At 42.9% G+C, this 8,283-nt stretch overlaps 1 pseudogene; it reads left to right on the forward strand.

Moving 5' to 3' along the window:
- Positions 1-831: 831 nt before the first annotated feature.
- Positions 832-4,090, forward strand: LOC120032714 (annotated as a pseudogene).
- The last annotated feature ends 4,193 nt before the right edge of the window (positions 4,091-8,283 follow it).

Consider the following 8,283-nt stretch of genomic DNA (forward strand, 5'->3'; position numbering starts at 1 on the left):
CTTTTTTCTCCTAGGCATGTAACGAGCTGGGACAGATCTGGATGTAGTCAGGTGTGAGTGAGCACGCCGTGTTTGAATACATCCAGCTCATTATACAGAGGTTTTGTGTAGATATTGTGTAGTTGTGATCGGTAGTAATTCAGCAGCACTTTTTCATGAGGTAGACCGCCTGCTTCGACTGTATGTCACAGCACACACTAACTCTAAAAGTAATTGTTTTCTATTTAATCTGACAGAGCTTGAGAGGATCTGCAGAGAACAATGGGAGTGGGATTCAATCTTAATCCTTTATTGACGTTTTGCCTGTTTGATGGTTCGTCTGAGGGCGTAACAGGATTTCTTATAAGCGTCCGGATTAGTGTCCCGCTCCTTGAAAGTGGCAGCTCTAGCCTTTAGCTCGATGCGGATGCTGCCTCTAATCCATGGCTTCTGGTTGGGATATGTACGTACGGTCACTGTGGGGACGTTGTCGTCAATGCACTTATTGACGAAGCCGGTGACTGAGGTGGTATACTCCTCAATGACATTTTGATAAATCCTGGAACATATTCCAGTCTGTGCTAGCAAAACAGTCCTGTAGCTTAGCATCCGCGTCATCTGACCACTTCGGTATTGAGCGAGTCACTGGTACTTCCTGCTTTAGTTTTTGCTTGTAAGCAGGAATCAGGAGGATATAATTATGGTCAGATTTGCCAAATGGAGGAAGAGGGAGAGATTTGTATGCGTCTCTGTACGTGGAGTAAAGGTGGTCTATAGTTTTTTCCCCCTCTGGTTGCACATGTGACATGCTGGTAGAAATGAGTTAAAACGGATTTAAGTTTGCCTGCAATAATGTCCCCGGCCATTAGGTGCACCGCTTCTGGATGAGCATTTTCTTGTTTGCTTATGGCCTTATACAGCTCGTTGAGTGCGGTCTTAGTGCTAGCATCGGTTTGTGGTGGTAAATAGACAGCTGCGAATAATATATGTCTTGGTAGATAGTGTGGTTTACAGCTTGTCATTATCTACTCTACCTCAGGCGAGCAATACCTCTAGACTTTTTTAATATTACACATCGCGCACAAGCTGTTATTGACAAAAGACACACACCCCGCCCCTCGTCTTACCAGACGTAGCTTCCTTGTCTTGCCGATGCATGGAAAATCCCGCCTGCTATATATTATCCGTGTCGTCGTTCAGCCATGACTCTGTGAAACATAAGATATTACAGTTTTTAATGTCCCGTTGGTAGGATAATCTTGCACGTTGGCCAATAGAACAGATGGTAGTGGAGGTTTACTCACTCGCCTATGAATTCTCAGAAGGCAGCCCGACCTCCGCCCCCTTTTTCACACAAATGACGGGGATTTGGGGTCATTCCCGAGAAAGCAGTATATCCTTTGCGTCTGACTCGTTAAAGAACAAATCTTCCTCCAGTTCGAGGTGAGTAATCGCTGTCCAGAAGTTATTTTTGGTCATAAGAGACGGTAGCAGCAACATTATGTACAAAATAAGTTAAAAAACAAGTTACAAACAACGGGAAAAAACTAACAAAATAGCACAGTTGGTTAAGAGCCCGTGAAACGGCAGCCATCCTCTCCGGCGCCAGACTCGCTACATCCAAGGATTTTGATCATGTTGTTATGTTAAACTGTGTCTCCCTACTGTGTTTTCCCCGGCAGCCAAAGTGTTCCTGACTGTGCCCCTCGAAAACCTAGCTGCCATTCACACTTAGAGGAGGGAGTACGAGACTGCAGAGTACGAGATAGCTCTGAACATCAGGATGAGAGCTTGGTGCTACACCCCCTCCCTGGCCTACACCCTCAAACACCTGGGCCTGCTCTACAAACGCAGGGTAGGTTGAGAAGATGGTACATTTCAAATCAAGACGCCATGGGGATGTTGCATATAATCCCATTAAGGTAAGTCCTAGACAATTTTTTTTTTACATTTTAAAGGAGAAGTTCACTTTTTTTACAATCAAATCTGTGTTTTGGATGTAAATGGCATGCTATAGAAGTGAAGAACAGAAATAGAAGTGTACAGACTGTTATAAAAGTGTACAGACCGCACTTGTTTTTGAGAAACTTACCCCAACCAGCGATGCACTTCCTCATCATCGTTGTGTAGTATGGGGGCACCAAAACAACCATGAACAAAGACTCTGCATCTGCATTACTTACTGTTTGGGGTTTTAGGCTGTGTTTCTGTATAGCACTTTGAGACATCGGCTGATGTAAAAAGGGCTTTCTAAATACATTTGATTGATTGATTAATAACACCCAAATATGTCCGGTTACAACGGACACACTCTCACTATAGTGATGCAGGTCTTTAGATGTTGTACACATGAAATTGTGCCATTCTGAACTTTATCCGCAAAGTTACACCATTTTGTGTGACTTGAGTCATTTCTCCTATCCAGCTGTTCCATTCTACGTGAAGCCTGCTACGAGAATAGATGGAGAAGTATCACTCTAGTCGCAACATAATGTTGCAGATAAAGTTCTGAATGACACAATTTCATGTGTACAACATCTAAAGACCTGCGTCAAAATACTGAGAGCTGGGCTTTCCGAGTGGTCCAGTGGTCACTAGAGATTCTCTGTTCGAGTCCAGGCTCTGTTGCAGCCGGGAGACCCATGGGGCGGCGCACAATTGCGCCCAGCATCGTCCGGGTTAGGGGAGGGTTTGGCCAGCAGGGATATTCTTGTCCCATTGCGCACTAGCGACTCTTGTGGCGGGCCGGGCGCAGTGCAAGCTGACACAGTCGCCAGGGGTACGGTGTTTCCTCCGACAAATTGGTGCGGCTGGCTTCCGGGTTAAGTGGGCATTGTGTCAAGAAGCAGTGCGGCTTGGTTGGGTTGTGTTTCGGAGGACCCATGGCTCTAGACCTTCGCCTCTCCCGAGTCTGTATGGGAGTTGCAGCGACTGTAACTACCAATTGGATACCACGAAATTGGGGAGAAAAAGGGGTACATTTATTTAAAAAATAAAAAAATAAAAAAAATTACTGAGAGTTTTGTCGTTTCGAAAAGGAAGTATTTGGGGGATTTTGGAGCCTTTGTTCATGTTTATCCGCAGCCCCCATACTGCAGAACGAGCAATGAGGAAGTGTGTCGCGGGTGGGGTACGTTCCTCAAAACCAAGTGAAATCACAAAAAAGTGTCTGGACCCTTCTATAACATACCATTTACATAAAAAAATTGAGATTTGGTTCAGAATACGTGAACCACTCCTTTTAAGATTGTTAATGATTTTACAGACCCAACAAACAAAGTGAACCCAACACAATGCTCCATGGCATGATCAATTAAACACAAAAAAATGTAAAGACAATGGAATAAATACTTTGGTCAAGTCCTCCTCTAAAGAGAGTATAGGCTTAATCTGAGTCTGTGCAACCGTCCAATGTCTGGTAGTGTTATGTGTATTACTGTTTGGCAGTTAGCCTAGAGACCTTGAGTTCTATTAGCTTGTAGCGTGTGTTATCCTGATTTGTGAGGCTGACAGAGGAGATGTGTTGTCCAGGGGAAACTGGAGAAGTCTGTTCCTATGCATGAGCTGGCTTTGGACCCAAACACCCCAGTATGGCCACAGCATTGGTCAACCTGGCTGACATCTGCTGCCAAGTGCTGAGAGGACCAACAATGCTAACAGACCAGACACGGGTTCAAATCCTTTCAAATACTTGAGTTTTCTTGAGTTTGCCTGGAGTGCCGGGCAAACTCAAACAGGGTTTGCAGGTTTGGGACTTGTTTTGGTTTATTAAGCCAGGCAAGCTCAAACAGGCACAGATAAGGTGTTTGAAATGATTTTTCACATTAAACCCAGGTCTGCTGCATGCATATTAGGGAAAGATGGGAACTGCTGGAAAGCATACAGCATGTGTATGGTTTGATTTCCCAGCTTAATTGGACTTCAAATGGAAATTCAGACTTTCTCACCGATTCTGCCTGTACATTGGTCTGACTGTGTGTTATTGTGTGTCTGACAGAAGAAGCAGAGTGAGGCGCTGCCCCTGTGTAAACAGGCTATGAGAGTGTATGAGGACAGTCTGGGACGCTCACGGGTCGGAGAGAATCTGAAGAACCTAGCTGTACTCTGTTGAGTACACACACACACCATCTTATTGTTAATATACATGCAGCACTATAAGCTGAACGATTAGTTTAATCATCATTATCATCAACCCATTATCTCTTTCTTTGAATTTTTTTTTGTCTCCCTAATTTTGTGGTATACAATTGGTAGTTACAGTCTTGTCCCCTCGCTGAAACTCCCGTACGGACTCGGGAGAGGAGAAGGTCGAGAGCTGTGCGTCCTCCAAAACACAAACCAGCCAAGCCGCACTGCTTCTTGACACAATGCCTGCTTAAGCCGGAAGCCCACCGCACCAATATGTCGGAGGAAACACCGTACACCTGCCCGACCGTGTCTGCGTGCATGCGCCCGGCCCGCCACAGGAGTCACCATTGCACGATGGGACAGGGACATTCCGGCTGGCCAAACCCTCCCCTAACCCAGACGACGCTGGGCCAATTGTGCGCCACCCCATGGGTCTCCTGGTCGTGGTCGGCTGCGACAGAGCCTGGAATCGAACCAGCATCTCTAGTGGCACAGCTAGCACTGCGATGCAGTGCCTTAGACCACTGCGCCATTCGGGAGGCCCATATCTCTTTCTAAACCTTGTTTTCTCTCTTCTCTGTCCATCTTCCTCTCCTCCCTCCTCCCTCTCTTTCCCCCAGCTGTGCGGAGGGGGTCTTTGAGAAAGCAGCGGAGCTTTACAAGCAATCCATGGAGATCAAAGAGTCGGAACAGTCTCTGGTTTGTGGAAGGCCCCGTGTCGACACTAGTCCTGTGGGGACATGTTTAGCCTGCGAGGGCCCACACCTCTCCCACATGCCCCCAGGTGACCCCTCCCTCTACAGCCCCTTCCAAGAACACAGGTGGTGGATCTCATTTTGCCTTTCATGGATCCTGTGTGTCCATTTCCTCGTCTCCTTCTAGAAATGCATTGGTGGAGAAGGTCAGAGGGAGGGACCTTGCAGAGACTGAAAAACAGCTTCTTTCTCAAGGCCATCAGACTGTTAAACAGCCATCACTAACATTGAGTGGCTGCTGCCAACATACAGACTCAATCTCTAGCCACTTTAATAATGAATAATTGGATGTAATAAAGGTATCACTAGTCACTTTAAACAATGCCACTTTATATAATGTTTACATACCCTACATTACTCATCTCATATGTATATACTGTACTCTATACCATCTACTGCATGTTGCCTATGCCGTGCAGCCATCGCTCATCCATATATTTATATGTACATATTCTTAATCATTCCTTTACAGTTGTGTGTATAAGGTAGTTGTTGTGAAATTGTTAGATTACTTGTTAGATATTACTGCACGGTCGGAACTAGAAGCACAAGCATTTCGCTACACTCGCATTAACATCTGCTAACCATGTGTATGCGACCAATACAATTTGATTTGATTTGATTTGCATCTTCTCCTCGAATGCATTTTGAGAAGGAGAAAGTGGAGAGGACACGAAGAATCAAGGAAGTACAATTGAAGGCCATCCAGGGTTCGCAGCCTGCATTCCTGAGAAGAACAACTTTCATCACACTCTGAATAGTTTGCTATGCTGCTTTGGGATGGAACAGTGTAGTGGTGTCACCTGTCAAGAGTACTGTAAACTACTCACCACATTTTAGGCACTGCAGTACTAGCTAGCTGTAGCTTATGCTTACAGTACTAGATTCATTATCTGATCCTTTGATTTATTTATTTTTATTTATTTATTTAACCTTTATTTAACCAGGAAGGGCTCATTGAGATTTAAAATCTCTTTTTCAAGAGCGTCCTGGCCAAGATAGGCAGCACCAAGTCATTACAAAAAATTACAGACAGACAACATGAAAAACTACAAGTAATCTAGTAAAAACCATTCATGAATTCACAAGAGTATAACAATATCAAAAACAGCAAATTAAAAACATTGACAGGTCAGGGAATCAGCCTCAAAATCCTTCATCAGTGATTTAAAAACACCAATCGGGACAAGTTCTTCCAGTTTAAAATTATTTTGTAAGGTGTTCCAAGACGATGGCGCAGAGTACATAAAAGACCTTTTACCAAATTCAGTTCGGACATTTGGAACAGTTAGCAGGATAAAGTCCAGTGAACGAAGAGAGTACCCACCACATTTCTGAACAATAAAAATGCCCAAATAAAAAGGTAGTAAACCCAAAATGGCTTTGTAAATAAAAGTATACCAGTGACTGAGCCTACGAGTGACTAGAGAAGGCCAGCCAACCCTGGTATACAAAGTGCAGTGGTGCGTAAGGGTTTTGCAGTTTAAAATAAATCTCAAAGTGCCATGGTAAAGAGTGTCAATTGATCTCAAACACTGAGCGGAAGCATTCATATATAAAATATCCCCATAGTCTAGTAAAGGCATAAATGTAGCTGATACTAGCCTCCTTCTGGCTTCAAAAGAAAAACAGGCCTTATTCCTAAAATAAAATCCCAATTTCAGCTTCAATTTTTTTGTAAGTTGTTGAATATGCAATTTAAAAGAGAGGCCGTCATCAATTAGAATTCCAAGATATTTGTATGAGGTTACAACCTCAATCTCCTTGCCCTGACAGGTAGTAACAGGTGAAAGGTTCAGAGGTCTATTTCTTGCATTAGAAAACACCATTAGTTTAGTTTTGTCAGTATTGAGGATAAGCTTCAATTGACACAAGGTATGTTGAACAGTATAAAAAGCAGTTTGCAAGTTCTGGAAAGCTTTTGTAAGAGATGAGGCACAACAGTAAATAACAGTATCATCAGCATAAAAATGAAGTTGTGCATTTTGGACATTTCTGTCTAAATCATTTATATAAATAGTGAATAAGAGAGGACCAAGTACAGAGCCCTGGGGCACACCATTCAGGACAGACAATTTAACAGACATAAGCCCATCAAATTGAGTGCACTGAGTTCTATCAGACAGATAGTTAGCAAACCATGCAACTGCATGCTCCGAAAGACCTACACTCAACAATCTCTGCCTCAGTATAGCATGATCAACTGTATCAAAAGCCTTAGAGAGATCAATAAAAAGTGAGACACAGTGCTGTTTTTTGTCAAGGGCTTCAGTGATATCATTTAAAACCTTCATGGCTGCTGTAATTGTGCTATGCTTCTTCCTGAAGCCCGATTGGTACATTGATAAAATAGAGTTAGTAAATAAAAACTCTTTTAGCTGTTCACTTACAAGGGTTTCAAGTATTTTCACCAGGGGTGACAGCTTTGAGATTGGCCTATAATTATTTAAAAGAGTTGGATCTCCCCCTTTTAAAAGTGGTAGGACAAATGCTGATTTCCAGATCTTTGGAATTTCATTACATTCCAGGGTTAGATTGAACAGATATGTAAGTGGTTCAGCTATGAAATCAGCTGCCAGATTTAAAAAGCAGGGATCCAAAACATCAGGACCTGCAGGCTTTCTTTGATCTAAGGATTTCAGGGCTTTATGTACCACCTGCACTGAGAATGGCAGAAAGCTAAAAGTTTGACCAGCTCTCACTGGTTCATCCACACAGGGTTGTACAGAGACAGAGGGCACTGAATCAAACAGCCTACCAGATGATACAAAGTGCTCATTGAAACAATTCAGCATTTCAGTTTTGTCATATATAGCAACAGAGTCCTTCAAAACACATGACGGTAATTCATTAACATTACTGTTACCAGACATAGACTTAATAGCATTCCAAAACTTTCTAGGGTCATTCAGGTTATCAGTGGTAACAGACATAAAATATTCAGACTTGGCCTTCCTGAGAAGAAAAGAACACTTGTTTCTTAACTGCCTAAAAATAAGCCAATCAGCATCAGAACAAGATTTCCTTGCTTTAGCCCAGGCTAGATTACGGTCGTGAATAATACAAGACAGCTCAGAAGAAAACCATGGATTATCCCGCCCTTTAACCCTGAACCTGCGGAATGGTGCATGTTTGTTTACTATTTGGAAAAACCCATCATGAAAGAATTTCCAGGCAGTTTCCACATCAGGGATAAGCTCAATCTTGCTCCAGTCAAAATAAAACAAATCATGAAAGAAAGCCTGCTCATTAAAACACTTCAAATTTCTCTTACGAATAAAACGTGGATTTGTCTTTGGAACCTTAGTATTTCTAACAGCAACAACAGCACAATGGTCACTTAAATCATTACAAAAAACACCAACCGCAGAATATTTATGTGGAACATTTGTCAATATCAAATCAATCAGGGTAGATTTAT

The sequence above is a fragment of the Salvelinus namaycush genome, chromosome 39 (assembly GCF_016432855.1).
Source record: "Salvelinus namaycush isolate Seneca chromosome 39, SaNama_1.0, whole genome shotgun sequence".
Taxonomy (NCBI): Eukaryota; Metazoa; Chordata; class Actinopteri; order Salmoniformes; family Salmonidae; genus Salvelinus; species Salvelinus namaycush.